Source organism: Moschus berezovskii, chromosome 1 (assembly GCF_049115385.1).
Source record: "Moschus berezovskii isolate FMDL1 chromosome 1, NW_MosBer_1.0, whole genome shotgun sequence".
Classification (NCBI taxonomy): domain Eukaryota; kingdom Metazoa; phylum Chordata; class Mammalia; order Artiodactyla; family Moschidae; genus Moschus; species Moschus berezovskii.
In genome coordinates this window covers 156,897,134-156,912,230 of record NC_142460.1, presented here as the reverse complement: position 1 = coordinate 156,912,230, position 15,097 = coordinate 156,897,134, and the positions used below count along the sequence as shown (strand labels likewise).

At 41.9% G+C, this 15,097-nt stretch overlaps 1 protein-coding gene across 2 annotated transcripts in view; it reads left to right on the top strand.

Annotated features, from left to right (window-relative positions):
- Positions 1 to 828: 828 nt before the first annotated feature.
- PPP2R3A (protein phosphatase 2 regulatory subunit B''alpha) overlaps positions 829 to 15,097 on the top strand; it is a 254,163-nt gene continuing 239,894 nt past the window's right edge. For both annotated transcript variants that reach the window (XM_055413269.2, XM_055413262.2), the window contains exon 1: positions 829 to 966. The gene's annotated coding sequence lies outside the window, so the exon portion shown is untranslated. The remainder of the gene's footprint in view (positions 967 to 15,097) is intronic.

Sequence of the window (15,097 nt, the reverse complement as noted above, 5' to 3'; positions counted from 1 at the left end):
TTATTAAGTTATTTACATGTTTGTGTATTTATTGATTTAGCTTTTTAATGAAGAATTTCACTTTTTCAAGTTTTCTATATGTGCTCTTAGCACACGACTGTCGGCAAGTGGCCTGTGAATTCCTGTGTCATTTACAAGGAAGGCAATTTTGGGAGGACCTTCCCGAGCTAACTCCTCCCAACTATCGAAGAGATTTATGTTTTAAGCCAGACCATTTTACATGATGCTAAATTTCAGGAGTTGTTATAAGGGCGTATGTCTCTGGATAATTCACAAGTTGTATATTGGTTTTACACGACTTTCTGTATTTGTGTTATATTTAACAATAACTGTTAATAATAAATATCTCTTTCAAAATTCACACAACTTGTTCACTATTTCATAACGACATACGGCGCAGATGCTGGCCACTGGAGGGATCGGAGTGACCAGGAGTGTCCGGTCAGCTGTGAGAGCTACCTGTCTGCCACCTCTGGCCTCAAATGGTACCATCCAGTCGGCTACAAGAGAGCCAAACTACTAATGACAATAACAACAACAACGATAAGGTTATAATACCAGTCACTGTAATAATATATCCGAGAGTGAAATTCGCATCCGCCAAATCGTAGTAAGCACTACGAACCGCGTTCCCGCATGGCCGCCAGACGCGGGACTGCAGGGACTGCGGACGCCGCGGCTCTCCTAGCGCCCCTGACTGCCCCCTGTCACTCTCTGGCCGGCAGGGTGGGCGGGGCCCACTGGGAGGGGCGGAGCCTGGCGGGTGGGGCGGGGCGCCGAGCCCACAGCAGAGGGTGGGGCCGAGGGGTAGGAGGGGGTGGGCTGGCGGCTGGGCGGGGCGCGCTCGGGCCTCAGCTCCTCACGCGCCGCACTCGCAGTCTTATATCCCGCGCCGCCGGGAGGCCTGGCGGCTAGCGCTGTCCGTGATCCGAGGCAGGAGCCGGAGGAGGAACCGCGGGCGCTGAGGTAGGCGTGTGGCCGTCCGCCGCGCGGCCCGGCGCTCTCGCGCCCCGTGTCCGGCCCGCGGGTTGTGGCGAGGCCGGGGGGCGGTGCGCGGAGGCCCGGACGGGCGGGGCCGGGGCCTGGGGGCGGGGACCGGACTGGCCCGAGGGGCCATCTGGGCTGGCCCGGCCGCGGAAGTCTGGGTTCGAGGCGGTACGAGCGCCGCCTCATGCCCAGCTTGGTCCCGGGCCTTGTCAGCCCGGGAGGTGTGAAAACGGCCTGCCCCGGGGCGCCCACGGACGAGCGGGCGGGGGACGGCCTGGTCCCTCCCACTTTCGGGGCTCCGGGGCCAGTTCGCCCGTACAGCCCTCGGGAACTTGTTAATAGGAAAGCTTGGCAGAGAAACAAATGCCAACGTTTTGGAAGAACTGAGAGTCACGTCGTTAGGCGCTGAGGCTTTATTTTCCTTCCCCGCCCCCTGCCCAACCTCGGCCCGACTTGGCCAAAGAAGGATGTGTCACCAGCTCGGGGCCTCGGGCGGGATCCCGGGCCCGGCTGGGAGCGGGAGTACCTGAAACAAAGGTAAACAGGGGCCAGGCAGACCCCGGCCCTGCCCCGTGGCTGCCACTGGGCCGCCTCGGTGGGTCTTACTCCGTGCCGACCCCGGCCGCCGCCTCGGAGGGGCTTTCTCCTGGGGGACCTCTCGATGGAAACCAGCTGGCCGACGTTGGAGTTGATGTTGCATCTGCACTCTGCTATGCTCACATCATTCCCAATCCTCTGACTCTGGTAAAGCTTCAGGAAACTGTATCCAGTTTTAGTGGTCAGCAAATGTAAGGGAGAATAAATTGCTGTCTGTAAATTATAAGGTATTTTCTTATTAGGAAATGATCTGGAAACACTAAATAAAAGTATTTTAACATGTAAGCAAGAAAAAGAGTGATTTGTATGCCTTCCAAAATCTGAGGAAGTGTTCCTCCTCAAATCATTTATGTACAAAACTTCGCCCAAACCTTCCGTGCCAGGCGTTTTTCTTTGTTCTTGGTTAGTCTCAGGCCTCAGTTTCTGGAGAAAACACCCACTCCGAGACCCTGAGAATGGCCATTCTAGAGCAGAGTGTGTGCTTCCAGCTCAGTAGGCAGCAGGCTTGTGTTACAGTAAAACACTGTTTTCTTTCTTTCTATTTTAAATTATCTGAACTTAATTTCTTCTAGGAGTATCTATAACTTTTAGTGAAAGTCTTTTTAAAAATCTATAGATTACTCCTAATTTATATGTACAATTTATTTACATTTATTGCATCCTATCCTCTCTGGCACAAGAACTTAATAGTATGAGATGCTTGTGAAAAAACTTGGATCTTGGGAGCTCAGAAACTGAGGACAGAGGAAAGAAAGTTTAAAAAAAAAAATGGAGAAGCCCTTTTTAAAAAAAATTGGAGAAATCTTTACCAGAACCAACCTGGCTATTGAGTTCAAAAATAGCTTTATTACAAGTAATCTGAACATTAAGGAGTTAAAGATTTGTTTGTATTCATAAGTATTTGCATATTTTAAAATGCAACTGACATTTTGAAGAGTGAAAGGCCTATCTGACTTTATCCTAGTCTGAATTAATTTGGCCTTAATATTTTTGCTGAAATCACTACCCTAAGAGAATGAAAGTTTTGTTTCAGCAAGAAGGGAATAAAGAAGATGAGTAATATCAGGGTATGGGGTACTTGGGAGGGGTACTTGTTCAAACCATAACTTTGCCTTTAAACACTTCACATTACCTCTGGCAGACAATTTACTCAGATATGGTCCCTGCCACCCTTCAACACGCAACTTAAAGCTTTACTTATTCTCTGAAGCTTTTCTTGACATCCTAACCCCACTCCACCACCCCCTGCAAAAAAACACCACCACCTGGAATAGAACTGATCACCGTTTTGGTTATGACCTTCCTCTAAATTAGATATATGTTTGGCACTTTGGACCAGATAATTCTTTTTATGGAGGCTATCCTGTGCATTATAGATTGTTTAGCAGCATTCCTGACCTCTAGTTAATAGTTACCAGGAGTCTCCCTCCACACACACACGGTTGTGACTGTCAAACAGTCACACAGTCCACACAGCTGTAACACTCAAAAATGTTTCCAGACACTTCCAGATGTCCCCTCAGTTCAGTTCAGTCACTCAGTCGTGTCCGACTCTTTGCAACCCCATGAATCACAGCACGCCAGGCCTCCCTGTCCATCACCAACTCCCGGAGTTCACTCAAACTCATGTCCATCAAGTCGGTGATGCCATCCAGCCATCTCATTCTCTGTCATCCCCGTCTCCTCCCACCCCCAATCCCTCCCAGCATCAGAGTCTTTTCCAGTGAGTCAACTCGTCGCATGAGGTGGCCAAAGTATTGGAGTTTCAGCTTTAGCATCAGTCCTTCCAATGAACACCCAGGATTGACCACTGGGAGGGTCAAAATCACTCCCACTTGAGAATCACTGTTCTAAATGGACTGCTGTCTTAACACTAATGACAAATGCATTGTCATTATTTGCTTCTGTGTCAGTTTACTCATTTGTTCAGCAAACATGTAAGGGAGGGCCTACTTTGCCAGGCAGACATTAATTTAGGTCTGGGAATATAGCAGTAAAAGCCATGGATGTTGTCTCTGCACTCTTGGACCATGTAGTCTAAAGAGAGTGACAGACATGTATAATTACACAATTCCCCATTACAATTGTGATAGGTTCAAGAAGAAGTACAGGTACTGTGAGTACCTTAAAAAGGGGTACTGACTTAGTTTGGAAACTGGGGAAAGTTTCCTTGGGAAATAACCTTAAGATGAGGCAGATTCAAGAAAAAAATAGAGAAGTTACAAGGTGAAGCTTAGGGGGACAGTCTGCAGAATGTCTGCAGCAGGTCCTACTCCCTTCCCCAGCTGCCAGTTTTCCCATACCTTTCAAAGGGGTCATCACTGTTAGTAGTTTTATGTCATCCTAGACATTTTCTAGAATTGTCATTCTAGAAATGTCATTAACATTCAAGCAAATGCATATTCTTTCTGTTGTTTACACAAACAGCATACTGGTATACACTGTTCTGTTTCTTGTTTTGTTCTCTTAACGATGTCCTAGAAATCTTTCCATTCTAATACATAGTGTTCTTATTCTTTTGAATGACTATCTAGTATTCCATTATATAGACACACCACAGATTATTTAACCATTCCTCTATTGAGGGACATTTAAATTGTTTCCAGTAATTTACTATAAGAAATAGTACTATGCATATGCTAGTTCATATGTGTGTGAATATATTTGTAGGATAAATTCCTAGAAGTGGAATTGTTGGGTCAAGTATGTACACACAAACATTCGTAAATATTTGTAGTTGTAAAAGATTATTCTTTCAAATTGAAGAGAATGAGTGAATGTTGGGAGAAAAATGATTCTAAGATTACAGTGTGCTATAGAGTGAATTGCATCCCTCTAAAATTGCTTTTTGAAGCCCTGCTCCCTAATGTGACTATATTTGAAGGTAGTATTTAGGAGATAATTAAGGTTAAATGAGGTCATAAGGGTGGGGCCCTAATCCAATAAAATTGGTGGCCAAGAAGAGGAGGAAGGGAAGGTCATGTGAGCACACAGTGAGAATGTAGCTATTTACATACCAGGCAGAGTCCTTACCAGAAACCAGCCTTGCCAAACATTGATATGGGGGGTCTATCCTCCAGAACTGTAAGAAAACAAATTTCTCTTGTTTAAGCTATCCAGTCTGGTATTTTATTGTGGCAACTTGAGCTGGCTAATACTGTCAGCCTTTAGTATCCACTGGGGATTGGTTCTGAGACCCTCTTGGATACCAAAATCCATGGATGCTCAAGTCCCTTATATAACATGGTGTAGTACAGTCAGGCCTTCATATCTGCAGGTTTGCATCCATGGATACAGAGGAAAACTACACTGTGGAAAGGTAGAGAAAAACTGGTAGCTGTGACCAAGCTGATAACAGAGGAAATGAAGGGAAGTGAATAGATGCAAGGGATATATTTAGGAGGTGTAATTGATAGGATTTGATGAATGGTATGGTACAAGCAGTGAGAAGGAGAAATACATGCATAGGATGAAGTCCAGGTTTCTTGTTTGCCCAACCAGGTGAATGGTGTTGGTACCTGAACTAGAGAACATTGGAAGGAAAAATGTTTGAGGTAGTTTAAATTACAGTTCACTTTGGGACTGGTGAGAAGCGGAGATGTCACATGAGCATTTGCTAATTCAAATCCAGAGCCCAGAAGAGTGGGCTGAACAGGGGATACACATATTTAGGTGTAAATTGAAGGGCATAGATGGAATTAACCAGCAGAGAGGTTGTACACCCTCAGCCCACAGCTGAATCTGCTTTACAGATTTGTGTTGTTTTTCACATACAGTGGTGGTGGTGGTTGTTTAATTTTGAGTTAGTTGCCAGTAATTTAAAATGTGAAAATTTCCCATGAAAATCTAGATTTGGGGCTTTTCTTTAAAAGTATGAAGATGTAGCACTATTGAGCTGGCTAACCCATATGGGAACAATTGAGCACGGCCGATCCCAGCTGCTTTCTAGTCCACCAAAAAGCCTACCACTACCTAAGACTTATTGCTGGCCTGCTTTGTTTATTTTCTTCTCTGACCCTATAGGCATTTGAGTGTGGAATCCCTGCTGTAGGGAGAGAGTATGGAATAGTGATTCTCATTTTCGTGGCACATGGAAACATTGAATGGTTAAAAAATCCTGTTGCTGGAGCCTACCTCAGAAATTTCTTTTTCTGTTGTTGTTTAGTTGCTAGGTCATGTCCAACTCTGCAACCCTCCAGACTGTAGCCCACCAGGCTCCTCTCTCCTTGGGATTTCCCAGGCAAAGCATACTGAAATGGGTTGCCATTTTCTTCTCCAGGGGATCTTCCTCACTCAGGGATCAAACCTGAGTCTCCTGCATGGCAGGCAGAATCTTTACATCTGGGCCTCTAGGGAAGCCCCTGTTTCTGTCTATCTGAATTGCAGCCTGGGATTTTTAAAGTCCTCAGGTGTTTCCACTGAGCACTGGAAGTTGAGAACCATTGGTTAGAGACTTTGAGGAGGGCTCAGCCGTAGCATTTCAAAGTTGGGTCCAGGAGGGTAGCCCCAGGAAAGTGATGAGAAGTGGCAAGAGAGGTACAGTGGATGGTAACTTGCTTGCAGTTAAGGTGTGCAGACTTAACCCAATACACTTGAAGTTATGTCTAGTTAGACGAAAGAAAGTGTTCTAAACAGCAGGTATACTTACTGTTTGCTTTGCATGTATACATATATTCTGTTCATTACTTTATAAAGTTATACATACAAAAAACAGGCTTTACTTAGTAGGCCATTTAAATAATTTTCAAGAGTAATTTAAACTATATTGGATTTTTGTCTTAGAAACTCACTTTCAAATTTAATTCCAGTTTAAGATGTGTCATGAAAGGCAAGGGAAGAGAGTATTTTAAAAAGAGGAGTCCTCAAGTAAAGATGTAGACCAAAAATGATATATTGAATTTAGCAAGATGGAGTCTTTGACCTCAGTAACAACTGCTTTAGATTGAAAAAAGCAGAAACCAGATTGAAGTGAATAGAAAGTGAGGAAACAGAAATTGTGAATGTTGGAAAAATCTTTTGAGAAGTTTACCCAATAGAGGAGTGATGAGGGGGAGGGAGGTGTCTTATATGTCTCTATGGGAGGCGCTTAGCCTGTGTTGTTACCCAAATGCTTCTCCTGACTTTTCAGGGAGGTATCTCAGAGGTGCCTGATTACCCCTCTACCCCATTTCAAGGGGTCTTATTTGCATTTGTTTTGGAGACTTTGTGCTCTTCCCTGAGGAGGTATTTTGCCAGGACTCTTGAGACTCAGATGTTGGTGATTATGCCCTTAGTCTGTTTCTTATCTGGAAAGCCATCGATCCTAAAGGCCAGCAGCACTCCAGTGACCCTGACATCATCCTTTCAGTGAATTGATGAACAAAGACCAGATTGTCAGCATGTTGAAAATGTAATACTTGGCTTGGTCAGGGAATATGTATCTAGGTGTCATTCTTAGGAGTAGTATTTGCAGCTATTTGTTTTTCGTAATTAACTTGATGTTGCCGTTTGGGTTTCCAGTTGCATGCATGTAACATTTCTGATACTTTGAAATCTTTATCACTGATGGTGATTAAAAGGTATGGATATAAATTGGAGGATTAGGCCCTCATTGAGCTCAGAATAAGAGAATACCAAACAAACTTTGGTTTCCAGAAGGCTGTTTGAATGATGTTGCCTGAAGACTTTAGGTTAGAGTGACTGGAGTGGGTTGTCATGCAGATGTTCACTACCAATCTGTCTTTTATCCATTTCTGCCTCATTGGCAATGGTAATCTGACACAGTAAGGTTTAAAGGTCAGTTTTACACATCGTATTTCTTAAGAGCTGTGATCTACTAGCAGGATAGAAATCACAGGGGTGGAAAATGCCAAGGATTGTTAGTGAAAAATGGTATTTATTAGTTGACGGCATAAACCCTATTGGCTGTACTCTTTTTGCAAACAGTATCATCTCATAAGGGATTGCCCTTCACAGCTGTCATTGGTTCATCAGTTATGTGAATAATGGTTAACTTCTAAATGAAGGATGACTTTGTGATATGAATAGCAGACCTTGGTTTAAGAAGGTTTACATTGGGAGTCTATGATAAGAAAATATTTTGCTTAGAAACTTTTATGTGCTTAGTCAATTGTAGGAATTCTGTTATCACAAATATAGTTAGGTACTATGCCTGTTGGTTCCCCAGGTGGCACAAGTGGTAAAGACTCTGCCTGCCAGTGCAGGAGACACAAGAAACTGGGTTCAGTCCCTGGGTTGGGAACATCCCCTGGAGAAAGAAATGGCAACTCAAGCCAGTATTTCTTGCCTGGAAAATTCCGTGGATAGAGGAGGCTGGTGGGCTACAGTCCATGGGGTCACAAGGAGTCAGACACGACTGAGCACATGTACACACACACACACACACACACACACACTATGCCTGATGGTGCTAGATGGAGGGAAAAGTTCACTGCCAAAGTACACACACACACACACACACACACAATGCCTGATGGTGCTAGATGGAGGGAAAAGTTCACTGCCAAAGTTGTCCAGAGCACCTTTGGTTTGTAAAGGAGACAGTGGTGGCATGGTAAGAGAATTGAGTCAGTTCTTGGGTGCATCGCCTTAATCTGTCAAGTGTGAGCTGTGTGATTTATTGTTTTTATTGAGTTAAATTCATATAACATAAAATTAATCATTTTAAAGTGTACATTTCAGTGAATCTCAATACATTTACAGTGTTGAACAACCATCACCATTATCTAATTCCAGAACATTTTTATCATCCCAGAGGGAAACCCTGTACCCATTAAGCAGTCCCTCCCCATCCCTTTCTCCCCCTATTTCCTGGTGACCACCAGTTTGCTTTCTTTCTCTATGAAGTTGTTTATTCTGGACATTTCATATAAATGGAATCACAAAATATGTGACTTCCTGTGTCTGGCTTCTTTCATTTAGCATGAAGTTTATAAGGTTCATTCATGTTGTAGCATGTGTTCCTTTCTTTGAATAATATCCATTCCTTTCTTTGAATAAGGTATATCCCATTGAATGGATATACCACATTTTGTTTATCCGTTTATCAGTTGATGGGCATTTCCGTTGTTTATACCTTTTGGCTACTGTAAATAGTGCAAGTTTTTACTCAAATATCTGTTTCAGTGCTCTTATGTATATACCTGGAGTGGAATTGCTGGACCATATGGTAATTCTATATTTATCTTTTTGAGTAACCACCATATTGTTTTCCACAGCAACTGCACCATTTTACGTTTCCACTATCAGTGTTTGAAAGTTCCAGTTTCTCCATGTCCTTGTCAACACTTGTTATTTTCTGGGTTTGTTTTGGTTTTGGTTATAGCCATCCTAGTGGGTGTGAGGTGATATCTCACTGTGATTTTGATTTGCATTACCTTACTGCTGTGCATCTTTTAATGTGTTTTTTGGCCATTTTATTGGAGAGATGTCTAGTCAGGTTCTTAGCCTGTTTTTTAATTGGGTTGTCTGTCCTTTTGTTGTTGTGTAGTGAAGAGTTCTTTATATATTCTGGTTACCAGACCCTTGTCAGAAATATGATCCTTCAGCAACTACCAGGTGTCTTCCATTCTATTAATAGTGCCTAGTGAGTCATGACGTTACTAAAGTACTAGGACTCAGCCAGTCACAGGGCCCCAGGTGCAAAAGATATTTGGATAGGTTGTACCCATCCAGAATTGAAAGTATTTTTTTCCTGTTGAGCATATACTTGTCAAATTCTGTTACTGTTCCTCTCAGATTTAAGGATAGCTGTTCTAGGTATGTGAGTCATAGTTTTCAATATGAAAGAGTTTTCAGGCATTGAAGGAGAATGAAAGCAGTTCCTTTTTTTGGACCAAGAATTTCACATTTCGTTGTACCAACTTTAAACTTCTAAAACTATTTCCTGAATCAGTGGTTAGTGATTTCATTCACTTTAGTCAACAAATATTTATTGAGTTATCACTATGTGCCTGGCACTTTACCAAATACTAGAGATACAGTGTCTTGTGATACATACCTAAACTCTCTCCTGACCCCCCTCTGATCCTTCTCCACAGCTATTCCTCTCTCTTGTCTCACTTACTGAGAGACGGTAAGTTCCTTTCCACTAGTCTCTCTTGAGCCCTCTCTCTTGAGGCAGGACTTTACCTTCAACATTGCTGACTCCAGTAAGTTTTCAGTCTTTATCTTGCTTGACCTTTCAACTGCATTTTGCATAGTTGTTTATTCCTTTCTTTGAAATACTTTCATGACTTAGTTTCCAAAATACCACATTCTCTGGATTTCGTCCTACCTTTGTGGTGATTCTCTCTCAGTCTTTTTGCTCATTCCCCATCGTCTTCCTGACCTCCGAGAGTTGGAGTGCTGCTCATTCCTGAAACTTCCAGTCTTCCTTATCAACCCTATTTTCTTGTCATTTTACCCAGTCTTGTGACCTTAAATACATACCAGCTACTACCACCGAAGACTACCGATTTTTTCCTCCAAGTCACACCTCTTCTCTGAACCTCATATTCTATTATCTAAGTGCCTACTTGACCTCTCCGTTTGGCTGTCTGACAGGTATCTCAAAACTGAACTCCTGATCTTCCCCTATAAAACCCATTCTTCCCACAGCCTGTCCTATCTCAGTAAATAGCAGCTCCATTCTTCCAGTAGCCCAGGCAAAAAATATTGGCATCATCTCTGACTCACTTCTCTTTCACCCCACATTCAGTCTCAGCATACTCTCTTGGCTCTGCCAAGATAATGCATCTAGAATTGGTAACATCCCAATAACTCTACTGCTTCTGCCTTGTCCAGACCACCATTGTATCTCATCTAGGTTATTGTCATAGCCTCTTTTCCCCTCCTTCTACCCTTGCTCTCCTGGTAGCTAGGGGACCCCATTGAAAGTAAGCTCTCGAACCTGGCTTCCATGTGGCTTGAGGTGGGGGCATTCTGCTTCAGGACCCTTACGGTGTCTGAGATTGACTGAATGTTAACATATTAATAAAGGCTACTGTTTTTTGCCTACTTACTACTTGCCAGGCACTGTTCCAGGTGTTTTCCTGGATGAAAGTATGACACCTGTGCAACAACCCTACCAAGTGGATTCTTTAGTGCTGAGCCACCTACTGGAAGACAGAGAACACAGGCAGGAGATCAAACCCTGAGCCTTTGGAGTTGGAGCACTGGCTCCAAGACCCTAGATTACGAGAGAACTAATCCTATGGAGTATCCAATAGTGATAACTCACACAAAGGAAACCACTTTAATACAAGACCCAGCATCACCTAACCACCAGTGACACCCTGTGCAAGATGCCTCATCTAAACAACAAACCATACAAAAATACAAACCAGATCATCAGCAGACAGGATTAGCACCTCACTCAGCCTTGCCCATCAGAGGAAAAACAAACAAACAAAAACTCAGTACAAATCTCACCCTATATAAAGCTTACACAAACCACTGGACCAACCTTAGGAGAGCAGAAACCAAAAGGAAGAAAGAATTCAACCTTGAAGCCTGGGAAAAGGAGACCTCAAACACAATAAGTTAAAAAAAATAAAAGGCAGAGAAATATTACAGAAATAAAGGAACAAACTAGAAACACAGAAGTCCAAATAAATGAAGAGGAAATAGGCAAACCACCTGAAAAAGAATTAAGAATAATGATGGTAAAGGTGATCAAAAACCTTGAAAACAAAATGGAGAAAATGCAAGAATCTATTAACAAAGATCTAGAAAAATTGAAGAATAAATATACAGAGACAGAAAATACAATTACTGAAATTAAAAATACTCTAGAAGGAATCAATAGCAAAATATCTGAAGCAGAAGAACAAATCAGTGAATTGGAAGATAAAATGGTGGAAATAACTTTTAAAGGCCAGAATAAATTTTAAAAAATGAAATGAGGATAGTCTCAGAGACTTCTGGGACAATATCAAACACACCCACATCCGAATTATAGGGGTCCCAGAAGAAGAAGAGAAAAAGAAAGGGTATGAAAAATTTTTGACGCGATTATAGTTGAAAATTTCCCCAACATGGCAAAGGAGTCAATCAAGTCCAAGAGGCACAAAGAGGCCCATACAGGATAAACCCAAGGAGAAACATGCCAAGACACATACTAATCAAACTAACAAAAACTAAACACAAAGAATATTAAAAGCAGCAAGGAAGAAGCAACGAGTAACATACATACTTAACTTATGCTTAGCAGCTGATCTTTCAGTAGAAACTCTGCACGCCAGAAGGGAATGGCAGGATATATTTAAAGTACTGAAAGGGAAAAACCCACAACCGAGATTACTGTCCCCAACAAGGATCTCATTAAAAATTGATGGAGAAATCAAAAGCTTTTCAGACAAGCAAAAGTTAAGAGAATTCAGTACCAAGCCAGTTTTATAACAAATGTTAAAGGGGCGTATATAGTCAAGAAATACAAGAGAAGAGAAAAGATCTACAAAATCAACCACAAACAATTAGAAAATGACAATAGGAATATATATATCAATAATTACTCTAAATGTAAATGAATTAAATGCTCCAACCAAAAGACACAGACTGGCTGAATGGATACAAAAACAAGACCCATCTATATATGCTGTCTGCAGGAAATCCACATCAGACCTAAAGACACATATAAACTGAAAGTGAGAGGATGGAAAATATATTCCATGCAAATGGGAAGCAAAAGAAAGCTGGAGTAGCAATCCTTATATCAAACAAAATAGACCACAAAATAAAGAATATTACAAGAGATAAGGAAGGACACTACATAATGATCAAGGGATCAATCCAAGAGGAAGACATAACAATTGTAAATACCTATGCACGCTGGAAGAAGCACAAGCTGGAATCAGGATTGCTGGGAGAAATATCAATAACCTCAGATATGCAGATGACACCACCCTTATGGCAGAAAGTGAAGAAGAACTAAAAAGCCTCTTGATGAAAGTGAAAGAGGAGAGTGAAAAGGTTAGCTTGAAGCTCAACATTCAGAAAACAAAGATCATCGCATCTGGTCCCATCACTTTATGGGAAATAGATGGGGCAACAATGGAAACAGTGTCAGACTTTATTTTTTGGGGCTCCAAAATCACTGCAGATGCTGATTGCAGCCATGAAATTAAAAGACGCTTACTCCTTGGAAGGAAAGTAATGACCAACCTAGATAGCATATTAAAAAACAGAGACATTACTTTGCCAACCAAGGTCCGTCTAGTCAAGGCTATGGTTTTTCCTGTGGTCATGTATGGATGTGAGAATTGGACTGTGAAGAGAGCTGATCGCCAAAGATGCTTTTGAACTGTGGTGCTGGAGAAGACTCTTGAGAGTCCCTTGGACTGCAAGGAGATCCAGCCAGTCAATTATAGAGGAGATCAATCCTGGGTGTTATTGGAAGGACTGATGCTGAAACTGAAGCTCCAATACTTTGGCCACTTCATGCGACGAGTTGACTCACTGGAAAAGAGTCTGATGCTGGGAAGGATTGGGGGCGGGAGGAGACGGGGACGACAGAGAATGAAATAGGTGGATGGCATCACCAACTCAATGGACATGAGTTTGAATGAATTGCAGGAGCTGGTGATGGACAGGGAGGCCTGGCGTGCTGTGATTCATGGGGTGACAACGAGTCGGACACGACTGAGTGACTGAACTGAACTGAACTGAACTGATGCACCCAACATAGGAGCACCTCAATACATAAGACAAACACTAATGGACATAAAAGGAGAAATGGACAGTAACACAATAACAGTAGGAGACTTTAACACCCCACTCACAGCAATGGACAGATCATCAAAACAGAAATTTTATAAGGAGACACGTCTTAAATGATACATTAGATGAGGTGGGTCTCATTGATATCTTCAGGACATTCCATCCAAATGCAGAATACACCTTCTTCTCAAGTGCACATGGAACATTCTCCAGCATAGATCACATCTTCAGACACAAATCAGTAAATTTAAGAAAATTAAAATTGTATCAAGCATATTCTCTGACGACAATGCTATGAGACTAGATATCAACTACAATAAAAAAACTGTAAGAAACAAAAACACATGGAGATTAAACAACACATTTCTAAATAACCAACAGGTCACTGAAGAAATCAAAGGGGAAATCAAAAACTTTCTAGAAACAAATAACAATGAAAACATGACAACTCAAAACATGGGATGCAGCAAAGGCAGTTCTAAGAAGTAAGTTTACAGCAATACAGTACTACCTCAGTAAACAAGAAAAACATCGAAAAGACAACCTAACTTTACACCTAAAACAACTGGAAAAAGACGAACAAAAAAAAATTCCAAAATTAATAGAAGGAAAGAAATCATCAAGATCCTAGCAGATAAAAAAGAAATGAAAGAAACAGTAGTAAAGATTAATAAAACTAAAATCTGATTCTTTGAGAGGATAAACAAAATTGACAAGCCCTTTGCCAGACTCTTCAAGAAAAAAAGAAGAATCAAATCAACAAAATTAGAAATGAAAAAGGAGAGGTTACAACAGACAATATAGAAATACAAAGGATTATAAGAGACTATTGTGAACAGCTGGCAATAAAATGGATAACCTGGAAGAAAAGGACAGATTCTTAGAAAAGTTCAGTCTTCCAAGACTGAACCAGTAAGAAATAGAAATTATGGACAATCGAGTTACAAGCACTAAAATTGAAGCCGTGATCAAAAATCTCCAAAAAAAAACAAAAGCCCAGGACCAGATGGCTTCACAGGAGAATTCTGTCAAACATTTAGAGAAGAGCTAATGCCTATCCTTCTAAAACTCTTTCAAGAAATTGCAGAGGAAGGAACACTTCCAAACTCATTCTGTGAGGCCACCATCACCCTGATACCAGACAGAGACAACACAAAAAGAGAAAACTGCAGGCCAATATCACTGATGGACACAGATGCAAAAATCCTCAACAAAATTTTAGCAAACAGAATTCAGCAACACATCAAAAAGCTCATACACCATGATCAAGTTGGGATGCAAGGATTCTTCAATGTATGTAAATCAATCAATGTGATACACCATATTAACAATTGGTGATAACAGTTGAAAGATAAAACCATATGATCAGGGGAGGGAACAAGATGGCAGAGGAATAGGATGGAGAGACCACTTTCTCCCCAACAAATTCATCAAAAGAACATTTCAACGCTGAGTAAATTCCACAAAACAACTTCTGAATGCTGGCAGAGGACATCAGGCACCCAGAAAAGCAGCCCATTGTCTTCAAAAGGAAGTAGGAAAAAACATAAAAGTTAAATAGAAAGACAAAAGAGGTAGAGACGGAGCTCCGTCCTGGGAAGGGAAGATTAAAAAAGAGAGAAGTTTCCAAACACCAGGAAACACTCTCAATGGCGAGTCTGTGGCGAGCCTTGGAACCTCAGAGGGCCACATAACTGGGAAGAAAAATAAATAAACCCCACAGATTAGGCGCCCAACAGTAACTCCCAGCAGGTAAGCAGGGCAGACGCCCACATCCGCCATTAGCAAGCGGGGGCTGGGCAGGGAGGCACAGGCT